Raw genomic sequence first — 25,415 nt, forward strand, 5'->3', positions numbered from 1 at the left:
CTCTCTCTCTCTCTCTCTCTCTCTCTCTCTCTCTGGGTGGGTTCCTTGTCTTCGAGCTGAAAGAATGAAAATTAGTAAATTTCTCTCAAATGAATAAACATCTCTCAGTCTGGCAGATTCATTCAGAGATTTTCACTAGTCGGTTTCCGGTGTCGCTTTGAGCAACGAGTGGCCTTACGGTTATGAAATAAATCTTTGTGCGGATTTAGTAACTTTCAGGGCTAAGGAGATTGATGTGAATGGAATTATCGTCAAAACGACCACATATTCTTTTGGAAAGTAGCTAACTTTCAAGTTTTGTAAGTTTTCTTGCGATGGTTTTCATCATTTCTCAAGAGAGAAACAAGAAGACGAACACTCAGAAACTGAGGAGGAACACCGTTCAAATGTTCGGAAGTCTTTGTTTTGATATTTTGGAAATTTGCAGTTTATTTATATAATGGTTGATTTTTAATGTGCAAGACGTAAGAGGTTATTGATCTGCCTCACTGAAACGTACAGATACAATTCGCAACTTACAGCTCATTGTGAAAAGACAAGTTTGGCATCGTATCCACAAACTCACGCCGGGGTTTTAGTTTTGATATAAGTTTTGTAGTTCGAATGAAATATATTTTTATATATATAAGAACAAAGTAGGCCACTTGTTTTACGAGTCAAAGAAAAAGACTAATGATGAATTAAAAGGACATTTTTTTATTAAATCCAGCCAGTTGTACAGAACATTAAATTTTTTCATATAACTTTTGCTTTTGATAATACTAGCCATCATTTTATTTCAATTTCTTCAGATTGAGTAACTCTAATTAGAAAATTTATCTTCGTATCTTTCAGTTTTCAAGGTTTTCAACATTCCTCATTTCATCTGCAATATAATCACTCAGTTATTGGCTGGGATAGATTAAAAATAAGGAATAGATATGTTATAGGTGCCAAGAGCTGTAAGGTAAAAAAAAAATTATACCGTTTAATACCTAGGTAATAGGACGCAAGATGGAGCGAAGAAAAACATTACAACTGCGTAGTTTATGAGGGTAAAGGAACACCTTCAAGAAGCATAAACATCATTAACCTCAAAACAAATTTGCACATGAAGTTATTTGTAAATCTTACAGTATGTAAACTACTGTAAGTCATTGTTGTATGTTTAAGTTCTTGATCATTCTTCGTCATTTTCACTCACTTTTTTCTTAAATAAATAAGTTTTTTAACGAATCATTTAATGCCGGTCTGCAGTGCTTTTGTTGATCTTGCTTGAACACAAGCAAATTCTTTAGCTGAGAGATGAACAGAAAATAGGAGAGTGAGGAAGGGGAAAGTGAGAGATTGAAAGGGAGCAGAATTCTTTCATGGAAAAGGTAGGATTGGCGAATGGTTGGGGGATTTAACTGAGAGACGGGAAGCAGAATTTAAAGAAGAAGCCACCTAAGAACTGATGGAGATGAAGAGATGATCACAAGAAAAGAAGGAGAAAAACTAGGCGCGTAGGAACAGTGTTTCCTGTTTTTACAATCGTGATAATCCTCTCAGGCAGTTATTAGTATAATGGAATTAATTAGTTTCTGATTAGTGAAAAATTGACGATTTATAAATATATACAGTATATATATATATATATATATATATATATATATATATATATATATATATATATATATATATATATATATATATATATATATATATATATATATATATATATATATATATATATATATATATATATATATATATATATATATATATATATAAATATATGAATGTTTGTATATGTCTGTATGTAATTGCGTCTGTGTGTGCGTAATTTTGCAATACCACTGTGGATTTACCATTCTCATAATTTACTCATAAAGTTAAATCTCTAGATTTTCCTTTTGATGAAAGACGTTTATAACCTATGAAAAAGTAACTTTTCTCCGAAATAGTGATTTCATTTCAAAGGAGACGAACAAATGTGTAGCTACAACTAAAGTTCATAGTTGAAACAATTGCATTTTGAACAAAGCACTTTTTTCACAAAAACATACAGGTATAAAGAATTGTGACTTTATATTCACAGGTGTGCAAATGATTGCCTATACTCATTCGATAGTATTTTAATTATAGTTGATCTCAGTGGTTCATTTGTCATTTGTGTTTGTTGATATTGGTTAAAACAGAATGGTTGTAATTACTAACGTTTGAGTTTATTTCTGTGTTCGTGGTATTTCTTCCTCTGGTTTGGCTTACGTTTGTGAATAAAGATATGGATTACAGTACAATGCCGTCAGCCGAGTATTTTCAGTATTTACGCATGTGAATTTGCAAATAAATAAAAGAGACCTCTCCTGATGGTATGTGCATGCGCGTGTGCTGTGGCCAATTTCTATATTGGTGTGACATATAGAAACCGCTGAAAGCTCAACAAAGTAAATAGTTGGCAACTTCATGAGCGCTCGCCTAATCAGCACAAGCGCGAAAGAGGCGCTGCTCTGGACGAGGTTTTGCTGATTGTTTTGACTCGTGTTTTGCTCTTCTTTCCTCTTTGCCAGTTTATCGAATAATTACTCTGATGGGATATTACTTATTTATTCTTTCTTATAAAACATTGGGCAGTACCGCATGCTGAGTTATTTTTCATTGTATTGTTGTTTATATCTATTATTATATTACCTCTAAGAACAATATCACAGCGAAAAAAAGGACTTATCAAAATAGAAAACAAGGTGGCAATCCTGAGCGGTTCCATCTTAATTTAGAATATCTAGAAGATTAAAACACAGCATCAGAAATCTAGATTATTTATGCTGTGGTGATAGTACAAGCGAACTTACGGACTGCAAGGGAAAAATAATATTAGCATTTGTCAGGAGGAGGAGTCTTGACCTCATTCATGAACGAGGTCACAGCTTCATTAACGAATCATGTTTTTCCACGCAGGTGGGCTCACACCTTTGCCATTAGATACCCAAAAAAACTACCCTCCTTAAAATCAATACATTTTACATATTTATTTTTAAAATACATAGTTCAAGTCTATATATTCCCAAAGGAATTTTCATAGTTTTACAAAAAAAATTCTTGATTCAGTTGTGGTTCTTTCCAACATGCTTTCTAATAAGTCTAGGTGATTGCATGATTCTTCTTGCACTGTTTTTCTGTTGTTTTTCCTCTCTGGCTACAACCCGTTAAGGCAAATAGCTGAATGTTTGAGAAAATTCCTTATGTTAAAACTAGAAAGGCTTGTTTATTACTTCTAATCTTACTTTTAATCATATATATATATATATATATATATATATATATATATATATATATATATTTATATATATATACATATATATATATATATATATATATATATATATATATATATATATATATATATATATATAAATGTGTTTGTATATATATATATATATATATATATATATATATATATATATATATATATATATATATATATATATATATATATATATTTAAACGTGTTTGTATATATATATATAAATATATATATATATATATATATATATATATATATATATATATATATATATATATATATATATATATATATATATATATACTGTATATATATATATATATATATATATATATATATATATATATATATATATATATATATATATATATATATATATATATATATATATATATATATATACATTAGACTAACCGAAAACATTAGTCAGAAATGCAAATGCAGTAGGTTAGGTCCATTAGCTATTCAAATTGTTCGCCGAAGAAGCAGAAACAAAAGTTCTCACATTTTCTTAAGGCTTGAGGAAGTTCTTTGCCATTTCGTTTCTTTTTGAAAAAGCTGAAATCGATGAAAGCATTCGGATGCCACTTCTGCACGAAACAGAAAAAGACTAAATTGCAGTCATACCAATAGTATTTTTTTTTTATTGGCCAGGTTTAATTCTAAGGATCGTTGGATAAATAGGTGGATATACATGACTCGCGAAAGATTAAAAAAAAAAAAAGTAAAAAATGCGTCGAAGTTTCTTCGGCGCAATCGAGTTTTCCGTATAACTTATACTGCTGTATGAAACTCTCAGCTGCGGTTATGAAACTTTCAGTCACGGCTCGGTGGTGGCACCCATAGTGGTGCCGGGCGCACGATCATGGCTAACTTTAACCTTAAACAAAATAAAAACTACTGAGGCTAGAGGAATCCAATTTGCTATGTTTGATGATTGGAGGGTGGGTGATCAACATATCAATTTGCAGCCCTCTAGCCTCAGTAGTATTTAAGATCTGAGGGCGGTTAGAAAAAGTGCGACGGACAGACAAATAGCCATCTAAATAGTTTTCTTTTATAGAAAACTAGAAAGCAGGGGAAACGAACAAGCATTTGATAATTACGTCGTATTAAAAGATAATCCCCCAAAAAGTCTTCCTTTCATCTCTCATTATTTCTAGAGTTTTAATGGCAATTTATAGCGGAGAGACTTGTAAGAATATTTAGGTACCCGGGTGCTCATACAAAGTACTTATTACATTTAATTATTTCTATTACACTGAGATTATGATGCTATTAATACTACTACTGTTATTATTACTAATAGTAATAATAATAATAATAATAATAATAATGGTGTATTCACTATGATATTGTCAATTTATGGCAGATTCTTATATTAGCCATATCAACAGATAAGTATTCCTATTATTATAGCAAAAGAAACGACCTCTATAATATTATTAAATTATAATAATACAGGTCTTTATTGACACTATTATTTTTATTGCTGAAACTGGTGCTGCTGCTGATTGTTTTTTTTTTTATCCTGAGAGAAAATAAATATAATTCCCGTCACCTGATGAGATGAGGAGGAACTTCCATCATCTCTAGTTATTATCCCTTCCCTCACTCGTCAAATGAGTGCCGTGGCCATCATCGAGAGTGAGGGGACTTCATGGTGTCAACGTTAGGTCCCCGCTGTTTGGACATCGAAGAGGTGAGGGGGTTGGGAGGGAGAGGGGAGGGGTTGTAAAATTGGACATCATCCTTTACCCCCCTCCAGGCACGCTTTTCAACATATCTGAAGAGTGGCAATGAAACGTAGATTTGTATTTTTGCAGATTTGCTAACAAAGGACAAAACACACACACACACACACACACACACACACACACACATATATATATATATATATATATATATATATATATATATATATATATATATATATATATATATTACAAATATTAAGCGACAAATATCGTGTGATATCGAATTCACGATACCTTTGGAATAACTTACACCCAAGAGAAATTACAATCGATAGGTACTCCTGAGATAAAGCGCTTATCAATTACTTCCAAGGTATAGTGAATTCGTTATTAGACGATATGTGGGGCTTAATACTTGTCAAGGTAAAAAAGTTAGGCCCTGATATTAGTTTACTATGATATCCGCACTTTGGCAACTGGCTGAAATCCTCCCCCCATTAAAGGGAGGAGAGAGAAGAAGGGAAGGGGAAGAGAGGGGAGGAAAAGTGGCCGATGCCTGATTACTTCTCCAGAGGATAATTAAAATCCTCTTAATGAATCTTCAAAACCGAGAAAGTGTGCTGGAGGATGGACTCACGTCTCTAAATATAGATTCTCCTGAAACTGCAGGTACAAATAAATGAATAGATGATGCTCCATAATACTGTGAAACAGGCAGGTTCTGGTATTGAAACTATGCAACGATTGATAATATTGATAATAACAATGTTATTATCAGCAGAAAAAAGGAATGCTTCATTAGAAACACAAACAAGCTAAGAGGAACACTTGGAACACTGAGGTATTGTCAGGTAGGTCGAGTCGCCACAGAGTCGATGCTACGGAGGTATTCTGTATTTAAATGCCAATGCCAAACGGAATGCTTGCTTGATTTTTGGTATATTTATGAAGATTCAAAATATTCAACATTAAAAGTATCAGTAAAGACTGCTACTATTATTATCTAACCATCGTGTGTTTCGCCAAGGAAGTATTTGTTGTCACAATCTCAGACTTACGGTAACCTGTTGCACTCTTGCGTCATTCAAGCCTACCAATATTCAGCTGTCATATTCAACAAATTTTCAAAATTTTCTGCCCGTTGCCTGAGTATTGCTTTTACTTCACACAGCATATCTCCGTTTGTACCTTTTATGCTGATATCCATTTGCTCATTTACCTTTTTCTGTACTTCGGAATTGCAGTGTCCTGTAATTTTTTTTTTATCATATTCGTGATAATCGTCCGCAAACACGCCCCTTTTTACGCATGTAGTGATTTGGTTTTGATTCTTGGCCAACTGCGTTGAAAGACGCGCTTTACATGGCAGCACCTAATAAAGCAAATCATATTAGTTTAATCTTGTTTTCGGTGGTGTATAAGTCATTAAAATGCTTTTAATATCTTCCTTAAACAGTCTTAAGGCATATATTTTTTTGTAGAACTAAGCAGGAGCTCCGCATCGGGTATTACTTTGGAAATAGAACTTTCCTTTAGTATTTTGGTTGCTTATCAAGCATTTACCGTTAATTTTTGTCGGTCGACTCTAATTAACCTGTAATTAACCTCAGAAGTTGTACGCTGGCCATCCTGGAATGCTATCGCGTATGCGCAGTTTTATAGGGAAACTTCTGGTAGAAAGTGGAGTTTCCTTTGGGGGGAGTCACAGCCTCCTAGGTTAGGTTAGGTTAGGATAGGATACGTTAGGTTAGTATAGTTCTTTTTACAATAGGTTTCCTTAGCCAGTCCCTCCTCAAACATATGGCTTCCTGATGACTTGCTCATGCGCAGAACCATTCCGTAACAGCATGGCGGTCCGGTCTTTCTCGCATTGTGTCCAGAACCTCACAATCCCAAAAGGGTCCCCAACCATGTTGGGTAGATATGAGGTTAATGATAATTGACCTACAATAAAAAAAAAAAAAACACCACCTCCTTCATCAGCAACACAAAGTTAGGAAAAATCAATTCCCAAGGTAATAGTCCTTGCGGAGCTCTAAGTATACTGTAGCATCACCCCAGAATAGTTTACGCATTTTATATGTTCCCAGCCTCCTGAGATCACCCTCTTTTCTTCAGTTAAAAGATTTAGTCTAACCTTTCATCTTCACATGGTTCATTTCCATCCATTTGATATTTGTAAAATCGCGTTTCATGCGCAACCACTCATCATCAGAACGCTTGGTTAGTTTCATTCCTAATCCTCTGTCCCCTCTCACGTTTTACAATACCTCTTATTCACGCGTGATTCGCATTAGACTTTCTAAGTCTAACGCATTGTATATATTCGCAATCATAGAGTTACAATCCTTTATTCTATGATTCGCTGCACGTTGACCGCAGCATGCATCATTCTTTCTCTCTCCGGGCATTTCTGTTCTAAATGACCAAACATCTGACAATAGAAACAGCTGATGACGTGACTTCTGTCTCTGACTTATTATGTCCCCACTCCAGCTTTATTATTTCATGAACCTTATGAATTACGTCTCTAAGAACTAGGTCATATTTCAATATTTAATGGTCAGTATTCCCAGCAGCCGGATTATCAGAAATACTTGAAATTTTGCTCTCAAAATTCTCTACATTCTGCATGCATATATATTTCTTGTCGTTAGGTTGCTTAGGAGAACTTATTTAGAATCTTTACTCGATACATTATATCTAATTTTTGGTAAAGCTTCGTAACATTATTTGTAGTTACCTTGTCAACATTTCCAATTTTACGCAAATCAGTATTTCTCTCCTCACTTTCTAAATCCATAATAGGAATCTTTTTTATCACTTTTCTTCTTCCTCTTGGCCCCATAAACATAAGAAGAGTTCGAGGTGTCAGTGTTGAATTCCTCTCCAATCTTGACGATGACCTTATCTTTCACTTCTTGTATCTGTACAGTAACACGATCAATTATTGTCCCTAGTTTCAGCCCTAAATTCTTTTTTAAAAATTCTGACTTATACTTCTAATGACCTCTTAAAACTTTCTAGTTATTAAAACAGCTCGTATATTCGGTTTAGTTTTTGTAGGTTTTCACTTCTCACTCCATCAGGGCTCCCGCTAATTACATCTCACCCAAGCACTGCCCTTCTCCTCCCCACAAAGTCACGAATAGCAAGCACTCACCTTGAGATGGAACTTATAATCACATTAAGTTAGCTTTAATTACCAATAATTCACCGTATGGTTTCCAAACAATAACAAGGCAGCGTTTGTTAAGCACGAGATGAGGGAGCGAACAACAGACAGGTCCGACCGCCACCTTCAGTCACATAAAACATTTTCAGCGAAAACAGCTCTACAAATATCTGGAAATTATTAGGAAATATTTTGGATGTGGTGAATTTCTAATAAATTTTCAATTACTGGGTTTTGGAAGCTCGAAATGAAAACATGAAATTGGCCTGTTCGATGGAACGCGGCATACGAATAAGAATGAATTTTGTCTGCCAGACTTCTACCCAGAAGGAAAGTGGTTTAACTTTTTGCTTTGGCTTTTTCTTATTTTTTTTTATTTACGAGATTTCCTATAGACATGTTGCAACAGTTTATAAAATAACAAAAAAACAAAAAAACACACACATGCAAATTCGTGTTTTTCAAAAATGTCGAAAATTCGTCAGCTACATTCCTCCTAGGTCTACCAAAAATTTCTTTTCATGCTTGGTAGGTTTATATATATAAATATATATATATATATATATATATATATATATATATATATATATATAATTTATTACGATGTACTAATTTATGTTTACAATTATATGAATAAAAAAGAGGCTTTTAAAAAAAAGAAAAAATTTTAGACAACGAAATTTCAGAATTGTCTCTATCAAGAAAATTTAATTAATGCAAATATTTTATGAAGAAAAATATAATTATAAAATGTAAACAAAATCTCTTTGTCTGATAAGCAAAACTATATCAAGTGAAATTTGAGTAACATACTCAAACATTTTTATATGCCTTATGATAGCAGGAAAACCAAGAGAGAAGAAACGAAGACACTGAAATAATGTTCCATCGTGGACGCAGAGATAAAGTTCAGGCAAATGGACACAATTATTTATGTCGAGAAAATTCTTGTTGGAATCGTATCCACTGAGGCGATGCCTCGCTGTAAACGAAAATATGAAAATGTATGAGAGTGCCGGAGAGAATTTATGGTCTCGTCGTTTTCGCCAGCCACAAGAAACCTGGAAGCGCTAAGATGTGCCTGAGGAGGAATGAAGCACCGTGCTTCTGAAACCTACTAAGGTGGTTAATATGAGACGTAACCTTACGACGTCCCAAGACACCTTAAATTTGAACCGCGTTTGAAATCGTATTTCGGAACGCGAAGATATAATGTTTCAGACGTGGAGAAAATACGGACGTATTCTTCTTGATATAAACCCAGGCATCAAACAAAGGAGACAATATGGCCATTTCACACGCCATGTAAATTACCTAATGAAGATAATTACAGTTCAGGTAGTAGTTCAACACAAAGAGAATCTACGGAATTAACGACACATTTTCCAGTAATCAGTTCCCTTTTACATATCTTGCGTTGCACTTTTCGCATGACTGTTAACGCAAAAGAAATCCCTTGAAGGAAGTCTGAAAGAAATGTTTGTCTTCCCAAAACATTCCAAAGGAAATATTTTGTACGGCGAAAATCAAGTATAATTTCTGTTATATTATATGTATTTTTTAAACATGTTTTTGCTCTTCAGGTCTCATACGGATAACAAGCAAAACTACTATTTTCTCTCTCTCTCTCTCTCTCTCTCTCTCTCTCTCTCTCTCTCTCTCTCTCTCTCTCTCTCTCTCTCTCTCTCAAAAACTAATATTTTACAATTGCTTTTGTATTAAAATCAACTGTTTTACTTTCATATTCATATTGCCATTATTACACATTTCGTTAGGAGATAACAAGCAGAACTCTCTCTCTCTCTCTCTCTCTCTCTCTCTCTCTCTCTCTCTCTCTCTCTCTCTCTCTCTCTCTCTCATAACATAATCACGGTAAAATATGCTGGAAATCGAAATAAGATGCACAGAACACGTGAATATGTAGCCTTTATAGAACAATATTATGGTTGTAACAGAAGAGAAATAACGAGGAGCATAAGTTCTGGAGTCATTGTGATTTATTCATTTAATAACTCTGGCAGTTTTCTGTTTTAGGTGTCTTACCTTTACACCCCCTTGCTGCAAGGTGTAAGTATCTTCTTGGTCGAGGAGAAGTGTTTGTATTTTTTATTTGAACACTATAAGTACTGCTTAGTTTTCTTTTTATGAGGTTCTTTCAGTCACGCTTAATAGCATAAAGAAATTTCATCTGATCAATTATGTGGTGCATGTTTAAAAGCCGCCTTTATGGGCTGCCTTCCCTTAAATACAAAGGCCCCTGCCCAGCCAGCTGGAACTCTTCAGGAGGTGCTTGGAAAACTCATAGAGTTGAAACCTCTGGGTGGGAAGCCCTGGAGTACTCACCATCCAGAAGAGAGGACGTCCTTCTCGGCTGCCTTTCCCAAGGACTCTTGGGGCACTAAATGGCTGGACACCCTACTAAAGGAATGGGAAGTAGCTGGAGGCCCCTCTTGAGGGACACCTTCCCGAGGAAGGTGGTGAGGACCTATTCCAGAGATGCATTCCTGCTGGGGGTGCTCTTGGTTCCCCTGAGAAAGCATTCCATGTGGAGGGGCTAGAGGCCCTCCTCGAGAGATGCCCTCTACGGGAAGCCATGACCCCCTTTCCCCGAAGTGAGAATCTCCTTCAGAGATGCTTCTCGGCATGGCAGAACCTCAACCTCCCTCCTGGGAAGACTGACCGAGAAGGGTCTCCTTGCCGGGATATCCCTGGCTCCTTCGGGAAAGTATCCCAAGGAGAGAGTCTCGCGGATGTTCCGTGTTGAAACAGATGCTGTAACTGATCTGTTTCATAATATGCTAAATGGGGGACATTGGAATCTTACATCTAGATATTACATCTAAGAAAAAGGAGTCTGAAGGAATCCGGAACTTCATGGAGGTATTAGACTTCAAAATAGGCTTCAGAGTTCTGGGAACTTGCATAATCTTAATAATTCGAGACCTTTGGCTCGACTCCAAATGGGTCGTATTCCTCAAATGGGTAATCTTCACAAAAATAAGAGGAAAATTGAATTTAAAACCACAAACGTATAAATAAGCTCACTTCAAACACCTTTTCTTTTTACCGTTTCTTGATTTTCTGGGCTTTTTACCTTTGCATTCTTGTACGTGAACGTGAAAGACCGAGCGATTTAATTAGTTTATGACCTTTGACAAATGATTCCCCAGAACCCATGATTCTCATTCAGTGTCGAAAATTAATTGTTGCTATTTGCAAGAATTGAGCATTCTCGCCTATGACAAATGCTCATCCATCCTCAACGAAATTCTATTCATGATCAGCAGAGCGCATCGATGTTCCATGCTGGATGTTTACGAGCTAATTGTATTCCAAAATTAGAGGGACACACACGCACACACTCACAAACATATATATGTGCGTGTTGTGTGTTTGTGTGTGTGTGCGATTTTTCTTTTGACGTTAAAAATTTCTGTAGCTCTCATAAAACTTCAAATTTATCAACATTATCATTTGCATTTGCAGAAGGTAATAAAGTAAAAAAAAGAGAAAAACCTTAGGGAAGAATCAGTGTTTTACGCTGGTCCGAAAAACAATTCTATTTATCTCACAGAATCCTTGTCTAAGGTTGGAACACTGACTCACTGGATGTTAAGCATCTTTTACAAAGGACCTTTCCCTCAATAGCTGTTGCCTCTGACGTCTAAAAATTCGGCGATCTTTCTTGAAAAAGAAAAAAAACTAGATACGATTAAGGATGCGATGAGGATGAACAATAACAGTAGAACTCCACTCAGAGTTTGAAATTAGATCTTACTCAACATTAACAACAACCTCTATAATAATAATAATAATAATAATAATAATAATAATAATAATAATAATAATAATAATAATAATAATAGTGGTAATGCATTGTCGAGAACTAACATATCCCTTAGTAAAACATCAATGTTCAAAGGAAATTTAACCCACAATCAATGTTTAAAATCAACTCAGTTCTATTCCCTGACAGTGTTAAGGAGGGCACCAATCTCTCTCACGTGTGATTAATTTGTAGCACCATTATTCAGTGGTGATGCATAGCAGATAAAAAGTCATATAAAATAAGACGTATCTATCCGTCTTACAGCTTTAAATGACGTCTCTAAAATATATCCCCATTTAGCTACCAAGCCGTTATTGTCTGACAAGAATGAGTATACGCGAAAGAAGTCAAGAAATCTCTGTGAAGTCGAGACAAGACCTGACTCTGAAGTCATGACTCACTGAAACATTTGGCAACGGCGGGAGCAGAATAATTAGTGATGTCTTTAAGGGACGTTGAAAATTATTGTCACCTCAGCAGGAAAAACACCTGATTGAATAGTTAGATCTCTTTCATGATAGCCCCTCGATGCTGTAGCTCACGAAGGAGATATCTGCGGGAAATGAAGAGACGAGGAGATCGCTTTGACATTTGTCAACTACACTAAAGAAGAAACAAAGGTTTTGCTGGTGATCAAAGAATTTTGAAGGCTTTTGAAAGTTAGTCTGTGCCAATGACCTTCCAAAACTGCAGTAATTATAAAAGAAGAGGCGTGATCTGTCTAGTAAGGAAGAGAGAAAAGTAGCAAAGCAAAGAGGAACTGGGAGAAATATATGCCCCAATGGATTTGCTTCAGTTAGGTGTAAATCAGAATGAGATCTTAAACCGCCCAATTCGTTGATTTATGTTCCCCTGCTAAGGGTTTATTCTTTTCGTTGCTTTTCCGTTTATGGATGATTCTACTGAAGTTTTTCTCTTCCAAAGGTAAAAAGAATTTTAGCTTTATTGCAGTTGAGATGCAGTGCAAGTGATTTCGAATATCATCTCTCTCTCTCTCTCTCTCTCTCTCTCTCTCTCTCTCTCTCTCTCTCTCTCTCTCTCTATGTTTAATTATATTATTATTGTTGTTGTTGTTGAATATAGAAGCTAAGTATGTTTTGGTATTATTGACAACAGTTCTGGTTATGTAGACAATACAAACCTGGTCTATTTAATGACATTAAATTGCCAGTGCTTGAAAATATTTATTAGATTTTGACAAATGTTATTTATGTTCAGTAGAAAGCCGCCCTATTTTAAGAGAGCGTACATTTATCGTCTATTGTAGTATGAAGCTCATTAACTGCATTTGGAAACAATATATGCCGTAATAGAACTTTGCCGAGGAGTTCGAATTTTATTTGTACATTCAAACGCAGGCATGGCTAAGCTACAAATATAGTCTAAAAAGAAAATTACTCTCAGAAATTCAACAGAATTTTTAGACTAGCTTTTTCTTATTGTATGGACAGTTTAGATTTTAGCTTATTGCGTAACAGTAAGAATATTTCTATTCCTATGTAAGTAGCTTTGTTAAAATCAGCCTCAGTTTAAGTTTTGAGTAAGGTCACTTTGACTCAGCAGCAAGCTTAGGAAGTAAAACCTGGGAAAAAAATCTAGGAAAATAAATAAAAATGGTGTTAAATGTGGGCAATAATAAAAAAAATCAACGGTAATATTGGAAACTAATGATTTGTCTCGCCCAAAAAGCTATGAAAAATAAATGGAGGATCGTTTTACTCTTTTCTCGTTACTGATATGGTTAAACGTTCATCAGTTCGTTTTTGTGTTGAAAATGGGACCTGTTTCTAACTACATGATGTTCGGCTTCGCAGATGGAAACTGCGGAAGAGTTCTTGTAAATGCCATATGTGTCCGCTTTTATGAGGGCTCCTTCCCCCCTTTCGCTTGAATATCGCTGAACGCAGAAGTTTGCTTCGCATTCAATGGGTACTTCGAGGAATTAGCATCGCTGAATACTCATCACATCCAGTAGGATTTCGGGTATTAAGCGACAGTTTTATGTCTTCTTTCGATCTTCGTAAGCACCCTTCTCATCGCTTACCGTAATCTCATTCTTTTCCTCTTCGTCTTACTCATCTTTTCCACATTTCCCTCTGTATCGTCATCATCTTACTCTTCTTCTGGTATTCGTCCTTCCCCTATTTATCATATCATCTTGCACTTGGACGCACCCACTCTGGGAGATGCTGATGAATGTGCCCCAACTGAAGATTTTCACAAACAGGGGCTGGAAAAGTTCGTCGATTTTATTCCAAGCATTTGCTTTACAAACTGAATTTCATGAACTACCTTGGTATATTAGAGCACATTATTCGATTTTACACATAGAATGCAGATAATTTTAATGTAGTAATTACTACTTTTCAAGATTATTGGTGTCAGTATCTTACAGCATGAACAGTATACTACGTTCTTGATTGAACTCATGTATTTTCTTTAAAGTCGTAATAATATGTAAATATGAAGCAGGAGAATGGACCTTTATTTCCCAGTATTTACTTATGAAAAAATATCTGTATTTCCTGGTACGTATATACGAGTATTCCCACATATAAAGAAACTACATTGTATACGTACAAAATACGCATGAAAAGTATATAGAATATGAATTGCTATTTATTCTCTTTAAAAGAAGATATCGATCGAAAAGACAACCTGGCGATCTGTAGTGGCCAGCCCCAACAGAACTAGAGGGTAAAATGGAGAGAGAGAAGCTCTGGAATCAGACGCAGGCAAAAGAAGCGTCTCTTAAAGGCTGGAGGATTACACGAGCGCTGGAAATGAAAGCAGGTCGATGGTTCTAAAGCACAACAGCAGAAGAAAAGAAGCTGTCGCCAATGTGTGAATGACTCATTATTAAAAATTTATAGGTGGGGAAAGCAATTTTGCAAACCCTCCCTGCAAATTAGGTTAGTATCTCTTCCTTGACACCCTGTTCCTCTTCTTCTCCAATCATCCCTAAACTTTTGCATTCCGGTTTTGATCCACGGCAGATATCTCGAGAGCCACCTCCACCCTCTCTCCTCCCCCCCCTTCTCATCCTAATGCCCATCCCGCAAGATGCGAGTCGTCAATCACTTCCTGTCTCAGAATTATTGCCTGCCAAATCTGAGGGTTACTCACAGCTCGTGTTGGATGTTTTACGATGTTTGTGGCGGAGGAGGAAAAGCAGCCAATCCGGAGACGTGGGGAATGTGGGCGATTGCAGGGTTATGTTTGGGAAAATAGTTTTGCCGATGATTTGTGTCATTCTTTTACCCTTAAAGAGGCGAAGGGATGATGTCATCTAATATGCATTCAGTGGAATAAAAGCAAGACGTGTATGACATGATTGCAATATTGAAAAAAACTAGTATTAAACTTACACTATGATAACGGGAACTGTTAAAAGTGATTGTATGCAAATATAAAAGCATGAGCATCAACGAATATTTGCCTTCCAAATACAACGAATATTTGCCTTCCAAATACAAAGCATACAACACTGCGCTACCTAATGTAATATTCATTTGCGAGTCTGAGGACTGAGAGCTGACTAATTTAATAATGATGAAATCTGGTTTGCGCTCCATTTAAAGTCACCGTGAAAGCTTTCAAGCCCTGAGATTTTCAACTGATTATTATTCTCATTATTCTTATTGTTTTTGTCATTTGTAGTGTAAGAACTTGATTGGTGCTTACTGTTATCCATTTGATTTTTCTTTATCTCTCTGGAATTTGTGTCCTATTGTATATGTTTTTCTTCACTTTCGATATTTATACAGATTGTAAAAGGTATTGCAATGCATTGAGAAATAACGATTATTAGTAAAGAATATTATGTTCGCTTAAGTTATATTCTATTTACCATTTTTGATAATCCGAAAGTTGGGTTCGTAATTCTTTATAATATATTCATGTAAGATTCAGTGGATACATTTTATAAAATATTTAGTTATTATGATTTTACTTTAAAAATAAATATTTGAATACATCATCTGCCCACATGGCATTACAAAATGCGGTAACACAAGACTATTAACAAATATTGGGTGCACAATTCTTAAATTGTAGTAAACTGGAATATGCACCAAGACCTCAACCTCTAATTCATTTCAGTGATATTTATAAACATGCGTACTCACTGACCTTGACTTTTAAAGTTGACCTTGTTTTGCCTCCTCCCGAACTAATGACGCGTAACTTCAAATGATCTCCCAAAAGAGGAAAGTCCTTCGTAGGTTATGGTCCAATTAATAAAACTGGAAACGCACCGGAGACGTATGTGTTTAATACCTGGCAATTTATCGGCAGAATTTATCACACCTTTTATCACGTTTCTTTGCAATCATTTTTCCGTCAGGGGGACCAACAGAACTCTCCCATGAACTTGTAATTAATCCTAACTATCAGGAACCCTCCCGAGTGAAATTGTGGATGATTTATAAATCAGGTTACAAAATAGTCAGAAATTAATTTCTCCAATTCAGTGATGAAAGAGTCCTCTGAACTAATTTAATCTAAACTTTCTGGGGTTGATACTCAAGATATGTCTATCAAAAACGAGAGAGAGAGAGAGAGAGAGAGAGAGAGAGAGAGAGAGAGAGAGAGAGAGAGAGAGAGAGAGAGAGAGAGCTGATGTGTTCTAGGCTACTTATAATGACAGTGATGCTTTTGGCTGAACAAAATAGGAATATGATTATACGACACGATTCAAAACTTCATTTATTGATTAACAGTTGACACAGGTAATAATCAGTACTTTTCATTAAAGCGTGTTCATTCACCTTTCAAAACATAGTTTGCGAATTCAGGTGTTAGTAAGAAGGGATCTCAAAAGGTTTTAGATGTTGTGCACATTACTTATCACATATTATATTGTATTTTTTATCTGCAAGAACCAGTTTGTTTATTGGTCACATTTCTACATTGCGTATATTGTATTCATTAGGTATCTTGTGTTCGTTGGGTACGTTGAGTTCACCAGTACATTATGTTTATCGTATATTTGGTATATTAGGTACATCTACCGCCCTACCCCCCACCGGTACCTTTGACTTAATTGGGTACTTTGCCCAACTGGATGCATTTTTCATTGAAGACATTTTGTCTGTTACGTTTCTGAACAGGGACTATTCAAAGAAAAATTTATTATTTATTGTATCATTTTTTTCATGTTTGGAAATATCTGCCGATTTTTACGATTTCATTGATTTAACCTCGAGTCCCATATACCATCAGGTATCGCGCTTTCTCTGAAGTAAGTCATGTTTATTTGTATTTATTTTTTAGCTACGCTTTTTGTTGGAGCTGGTTTGCGAATTTTTCAATAGACGGAGGACAGATGCTTGAAAAACTCAAATAAAATCAAAGGCAACCGATGAAAATTCATTTAGACAGTGAATATATCTTCCTAAAGTGGGCCAGTCTTATGAACGTAGAGTAATTAAATTAAATTAAGCTTAAGTTTCAAGTCTATTTGAGATAACTGACAAACTATCCACGCTTACGAGCATCCAATTTAGATATATTTCTTTTGTAAGTTGCTTCACTTCCTAAGTTTAATTTTCAGTTAGGTAAATCTAATGATAAAGGAACGTGCGAGACAAGGTTCTTGATGAAATGAACTTGGGATTTCTGAAATTATTCTAAAAAAAAACATAGAAACGGGGGAGAATTTTCTTACTTGATCTGTTGGCAAATATCCTGGTACAATATCCTGGCACAATTTGCATACCAAGAGCTCTTTGAGCCTGCCTTTCGTGGTTTTTCTGTTACGGTTTTATCTCCCCAGATTTTCTTCGTTATTTTACGTTGGAAACGCAAACAGCTTTCATAAGAGCATGTGTGCATGAACATTCATACCTATTTGTATATCAGTAAGCATATGCGTACAATACAGACGTACTAATGATATATATATATATATATATATATATATATATATATATATATATATATATATATATATATATATATATATGTGTGTGTGAGTGTATGTGTATGTATGTATGTATGTATGCATGTATGTACAGTATATAGAACACCCCAGTCCGTCCTAAAAGTTAGTGAATGATTCAGATAACTTGGTTTTATCTTTATTTCTCAAGGTGAGTCCTAGTGGACTTGGGACACGGAATTCCCATCAGTCTAATAGCAGAGTAATCATTATTTTTTTTTAGACAGTAAGATAATAGCAAAATAGCTAAAACTTTGATGTATTTTTCAAACTGCATCGTTATCAAACTTATGAGTTCTCTGTACGAATTCTATAAAGTTCCGTTATTAAAAGAGATTCGGTCGTATCATATTTGCATAGCTGATAATACTCTAACCAAAAAATTTTAGGATTTCATATCAAGTGGACTTACCTTATATTCAGAACATTTAAACACAAATATTCTCTGCATAGCTTATCGCCACGAATACCATTTCTTTAAGATGAACTATTTCTACTGTTATTCATCTCTAGAAAGTCAGTTGCCAAGTTTCAACAAATACTGTCATTCAGTTCTGGAGATATCCTATTAACAAACACACACACAGACAAGGCTGAAAGCCTAATTTGGTGAAGGTATCCTTCTAGGGAAAACTAACTAAGGTGCTATTGAGATTCAGTAGCCTGATCTCATTTCGTTCTTTTCAGGTTCCATTTTAAAGATTTCCCTTAAGGTACCGAGTAAGGTAGCATCCCGAGGGGCTGGAAAATCAGATTTAATCTCAACATCCAACGAGATTACAGATATTAAATGACATTTCCCGTTTTCGGTCTTTATACATAACCTCATTTTAATTATTTTCCCTCAAGCTATCAACCTCACCCAGAATCCTTCGTCTTCTTCTTCTTCTTCTTCTTCTTCTTCTTCTTCTTCTTCTTCTTCTTCTTCTTCTTCTCATCTAAGTGTGATCCCTCACAGATATGCCATGAAACTTGTACACCTAATCAATGAAGTGTAGGAAAGAAAAGCTTGATAATCTATTAATACTTCAGTTTAATATTTGTGTTATCCATATTCTTGGCGGATTACAGTTTTTAAGCCTGATAAACTTACAGAATGTGGCTTTCCTTATTGAAATATCGTTAATTCTAAAATCATTATATTGAATGAAATCCACGGTTTTATTATTATTATTATTATTATTATTATTATTATTATTATTATTATTATTATTATTATTATTATTATTATTTTACATATATGCTTTTTTTTTAAATTTTGTTTTCCCTCATTCATAATAATGAATGTGCTCAGTTTTGTTTTTACGTATAGCCATATATAGGCTGGTATAGTTTACTTTATATATATATATATATATATATATATATATATATATATATATATATATATATATATATATATATAAATTTATATATTACATACATATCTACATTATATATATTGATATATTGATATATATATATATATATATATATATATACATATATGTATGTATATATATAAAGATATATATGTGTGTATGTATATCCGTATGTATGTATATATGCAACCCATCCATGGGTAACTACATGCATGTAGCTATACACTGGCTGTCGTTGGATCTTGATTAAAGATATATGGGCGACTCCCTTTCCCCGTTAAAACTTGCCTATGTTTTCAATGTTGATTGACGCTGGTGTCCAAATAACAGCCACATTTGATATAATTTCATGCCTTCAGGGAAGTCAATTGGTCTGTTTTCGTCCCTTAAATCATTAGCATCTTGTTAGCTGGTTGTCAGTTTGTCAACTTATTTATCGTAACTTAAATAACAACTCTCGGTATTATGATTTGAGTGAGGCAAAAATACGATGCTGAAAACTGAAAACCATAGAAAAGAGTAAAAGGTGTTTTGAAAGTCAAATCGGTGGCAAGATGGTTTCAAGGAAAGAGAGAGAAAGAGAGAGAGAGTTTGTATAAGGTTGGTGGACATGCCACATGTCGAACAAAAGATTTAAGAGCCGCATATGTCAAATGTTGACCAGACGTCAGATTATTTACTGTTTAACAGGTTTCCTTGCATGCGGGTTATCTGGTTGTCTGTCCCTTTACAGGTAGTTGGCAGCTTCCTGAAGAAACGAGTTGTTAAGTAGAAGTCAGGAGTAAATTTATGACCTTTTTCTGGCGACCCCGAAATCGTATAATGAGTGCTGCTAAATATTTGCGGAATTCGGAGGTATTTAATGCGCGAAAGAGATTGGACTTACTGATTTCTGCCAAACGGTACAATAAAACCACGGAAATGGGGAGACATGATACAGAAAAAAAATAAATAAAAAAGTAGATCATATCTATATATTAGCGTCTAATTTTCACTTCAATATTTCTCTAGTGTTTTCTTATATTCGTTTACTATCTGTATTTAATAACTATTTTTTATCATTTCTTTGCAACGTTTCAAATAACATTCTTATGCTTTTCATGATTCATTAAACTTTATATATACTGAAAATAAGCTTCAATAATAAATGATTAGCTGGAATGAGAGTGAACTGCGTTTCCAGAGAGAGAAATCTCCATTGACAACTATTTGATGGAAGGATAAGTTGCCTTTTGGAGTTCATTCTTTGCTTTGTTAACGACTTTGGTTTGCCACAACTACCTTTATGAAATGGTTTCTGTTATTATTCTATTCTTTCTTGCTCAAAGACTTTTTGGGTCGGTATCTCCGGTCCTGGAACCGGGCTGGTACCTGCCTCCTGATTATCTGACCCTCACTACCCTATTTGATTAGGATTCCAAGACCCTCTTAGTGGCCTGTGGCACACTTTTCTGGAGGAAGCCTGGTTCGAGTTTTGTGTATCCAAGACCCTTTAGGTTTCTCCCGAGGTCCTCTGGGATTAAGCCTAGTGCTCCGTGGATGAAAAGTTCCCCTTCCATTTCACCCTGCTATAGTCTCCTTATTTCCATCTTTAGATATTGGTATTTTTTTTTTCTTTCCTCTGCCTTTGACCTATACCCTTTTGCCCCATGGTATGGCAACATCTATCAGAAATGTAACTGCAATAGCCATTATGCATTCTACTTCAACTTCTCGATATTTTGTGGACTTCTATATTTAAGGATTAGGTGTGGTTTTCGAGCCTGTATCTATTATTCTTCCTTCCTAAGTCTTAAATCAGACATTTTGCCAAATCCATGTCCTCCTTTCATTTACTGAACACGATTTTGTTATTCTTAAAGCAAATTCCAAAATATACTACGGTGGCAATTAAAATTTTATAAAAAAAGATACGTAAAAAACAATATATAAAGGAAGCAAAAGATAACCTACTTAAAAGATAACTGACAAAAGACAAGAGTTGTAAAAGCCACATGATACGATGTAAAAAGGCACAAGACGAAAGGTGAAAGACATGATGTAAAAGACCAGAATATATATATTTTTTTTTATCCCATCACGAGAGAATCATTTTCACGGGAGCAGATGGAACATGATTAATCCTTTGTTCCCATCGTTGATGTGGTTCTTTTCCTTTTTTTCTCATCTTCCCGACTTCATTAGATAGATTCTGAGAGGAATTTTATGGTATGAGAAAATCTTTATTCTTCTTTATGGAATTCAAGTTTTATTTGTTTGAATCCCCAAAAGCCGTACTAATTCATGTTCGTTTCAATAATTTGTCTTACTTTCTTTATCAGTAAATTTCCCACAAAAGAAAACAGAAGAGAAGTAACAGAATTCAATTTCTGTAATATTTTTAGGATAATATAAAGACAGAATTAGGAACAGACATACCAAAATGACGTTGGAAATATAAGTAAACACTGGAGAATTAATTATGGAAAGTTCGGAAGCTTTGCGAAAGTAAAAAAAAACGGTAAGAACATTCAAAGCTAAAGAACAGAAATCGTAGTTATACGTGGTCTGAAAATCATTACATAAAAGAAAGGAAATCCAAAAAGTAAAATTATTTTTAAGATATAAGGAAATTACATTAGAAAACAGAGGGTAGAAGTTCAAGGACAGATTTAGCAAATAATCTTTAAAGAATAAAATGGATGAAAACGTACCTGTAACAGTCTTCCAAGTCGATTCATGTATTGGACATCAGATAAACCAAAATTTAATTATTATTATTATTATTATTATATTATTATTATTAGTATTATTATTATTATTATTATTATTATTATTATTTTGCATGCAACCATCTCTCTCTCTCTCTCTCTCTCTCTCTCTCTCTCTCTCTCTCTCTCTCTCTCTCTCTCTCTCTCTCTCTCTCTCTCTGAAGATGGAATTGATGATGTTTTATGGTTAAGCCATGTTTCCCATCTCTCTGTCTCTGTTTCTCAGAAGGGGATGGAATGTTCATGATTGCTTCCCTTGTAGTTATTGCTTGAGATTCTGGTATGCCTTTTTTTCCCCATCTAGGACCCTGTGTTATGCAGCGCGCAGGTGATATTGTATTTTGGAGAGGGAGGGGGGCTGGGGAGCAGATATTTCCTCGAATTTATTTCATAAGAGTGAAGATGCTACGTTATAACCTGAAAATGGTTTCTAGGAAATGAAACAGAAGTATCCATATGATAACAGCCACCCTCGTGTGCAAATGAAGCTATATTTTATATTTCTACAGCTTTTGTGTAGGAATATATTTGGCACATTCTTTATATGGAAGAATAAAAACTGCAATTTCAGCAAAAGTCTTAACTCCTCGTTAAGTAGAAACTGCTTATTGAATTTTATATTGAGGGTGCTGATAACGTCATGGAAGGTTATGTTAATAAATGCAGTTATCACGACAGTCACCATTATTAAACAATCATGGAAGAGAGGAACGCAACATAATTGGGAAGAGAATGTTGTTTAGCGAATTATATACTCAGCTGCAGAAAGAGAAGAAAGTAAACCAGACCAGACAAAGATCATTCTACACGAATTCGTTTAGGCTAAGACGTCTCTTCGAGTTCGGATGGTAGGAAATGTTTACTGTACATTCCCCCGCTGAAAAATACCGTTAAAGATTTTCTATATAACGTAATAAAATGCAAGTAAACTACCTGCCTCTTGATCTTTAAAATGTCCTATGATTACTTTGCCAAGACCAATTCCCCACTCTTTATTTTTCATGATTAGGCCTACAGTAAGCAACATTCATCGACCGTTGTGTTTTCTAGTAACATTTATTTCCTGCGAGGAAACGCACTTTTCCTAAAAGCTTAGAAATAAAATGTTGAGGAAAATATTACCTCATTGCTTCCTCGTTCTCGTTGAGCTTTGACTCCGAGACCCCAGTTTCTTAGATAATTTTTTCAACATTCAATGATTCAGGGGAACAAGGTTACAACTATTCCTTTGGGGAATGTGAATCGTTCCACCGAAAACCTAACTTGACTAAATTTTCAGTTATGTATCTCCTTGAAATGAAGTCCTTCATTTCTCTCTCGTTTATCATCGCGTATGGGACAAAAGAAGAAGCTTTCCACCTCACTGAACCACTTACAGACAACTTGACATTAATGGTTCAGCGTGATAGGACAAATATATGGGCGTCTCATCCAGGCGCTTACACCGGAATTTTGTTATCGGTCTCGGAAATTTGGAAGAAAATTAAGTTAAGTGTATCTTAGTTTAACCAGACCACTAAGCTGATTAACAGCTCTCTTAGGGCTGGCCCGAAGGATTAGATTTATTTTTACGTGGCTAAGAACCAATTGGTTACCTAGCAACGGGACCTACAGTTTATTGTGGAATCCGAACCACACTATAGCGAGAAATTAATTTCTATCACCAGAAACAAATTCCTCTTGTTCTTCATTGGACGGTCGGAGATTCGAACTCGCGACCAACAGAGTGGTAGCTGAGAACGGAACCCGCTCACCCAGCGAGGAACTGGAAATTTGGAAGGCTTAATAGAAATACAGCTGCTAACTTATTTCTGGGAAAACACAGTGTAAAGTTAATAGAAATTAATGCGCAACATTGCTACCCTTTTACTATAAACACATCGAAATTTGCTAAATCATTTAGTTATATCTTCTCGTTTGGAGAATCAGGTTAAGGTCAGTTTCATTGAAGGTTTGAAAGAATTAAGAGAAGACAAACTTTGTAAATAAAAAAAAAAAAAGTTTAAATATTAGGTACAATGAAGGGTCCTCAGCATGATTTAATAGATAAACCCAAAGAATAAGAAATGCCGATTGATATAAGAAGAGAGAGAGAGAGAGAGAGAGAGAGAGAGAGAGAGAGAGAGAGAGAGAGAGGAACACTAAGATTAGGAGGAGAGATATCACAGATATATGAAGCTGATGGATAATTAGGTCAGATAAGACTGGTGTATGAAGTGATAAAGCTGTTTAAAACAGGAGAGGAAAGAAACACGTGAATTGAAAACAAAAATGAAATACAAAGTAGAAAATTAATGGAGATAAAGATGTGGAAAGAAAACAAAAAAAGTCGAGAATGCGGAAAAGCCAAACGAATAAGAACGTAATTTTGTAGCCACAAAATTGTAATCTTTCTACTCGAGTAACATAGGCCTTTAAAGTTCGTAGATCGATAAAAGGTTAGTCGAATATTAGATTTGAGGTTTAGCCTGTAAGACTTAGATTATGACCAATCAAGTGGTTGCTGGTTTTGTATAAGAACTTCTTTTTCCCCTTTTCGTCATTTCGTAACAAGCACTCTCTGAGACGACGGAAATAACGAATAATTAGTGATCTCCGTAACAACGGAAATATCGGTAACAATTGTAACATGCTAGCTCATATGATTAATAATGATGATTTGCTCATTTTACATAATTTTGTTCGTGTCACACCTTTAATGTAGAAGAGTTTTACGAGAGCGCTATGGCTAGGCTGCATCTAGGTACCTTTCTTGACAAAGGACACAGTGATTTGTAAGTCTTAAAGTTTTTATTTTTCCATCGTTTCTAAAGCGGAACTTGACTTGCATCGTTTAGATATGATTTTTCTTCTTTTTACGTTAGAAATAATATTGACTCATGTACTTCTCAGCCGTTCCTATGACACTAACAAGGCTCGGAAGTGAACCACATAGCCAGGACGAAAAGTACTTGCTTATGTGTTAGACACCTCATAAATCACCTCATAAATCGTCGTGAATGAATTATGCCTGTTCCCGAAATCTTACAAACACGTGACTGCGGCAGATGCTTTAGTTTTACTCACTGAGTCCTTTTTCTAACAAATGTGTTGACATTCTTTATGCTCCATTTCTACTGTACTTTATAATGTACATGGTTTCGTTTACAAACTGCAGCATGAGTTGTAATGTTTAAGATAAATCTTTCGGATAAAACTGATTAACTACTACCTTGCTTGTCTCTTCTATGCTTTCTTTTCCTCGGACCTCAAATATATTTTGTGCTTCCAGCTCCTATTACTTTGTTTCGCTTTTGTCGAAGTTACATGGATCTCAACAACTTTCCTTGACATTTCTTACCTCTTTTGTAAACGCAATAGACTACTGATTTCTTTTTTATTAAAGACTGTGTTATCT

Source organism: Macrobrachium rosenbergii, chromosome 24 (genome assembly GCF_040412425.1).
Source record: "Macrobrachium rosenbergii isolate ZJJX-2024 chromosome 24, ASM4041242v1, whole genome shotgun sequence".
NCBI lineage: Eukaryota > Metazoa > Arthropoda > Malacostraca > Decapoda > Palaemonidae > Macrobrachium > Macrobrachium rosenbergii.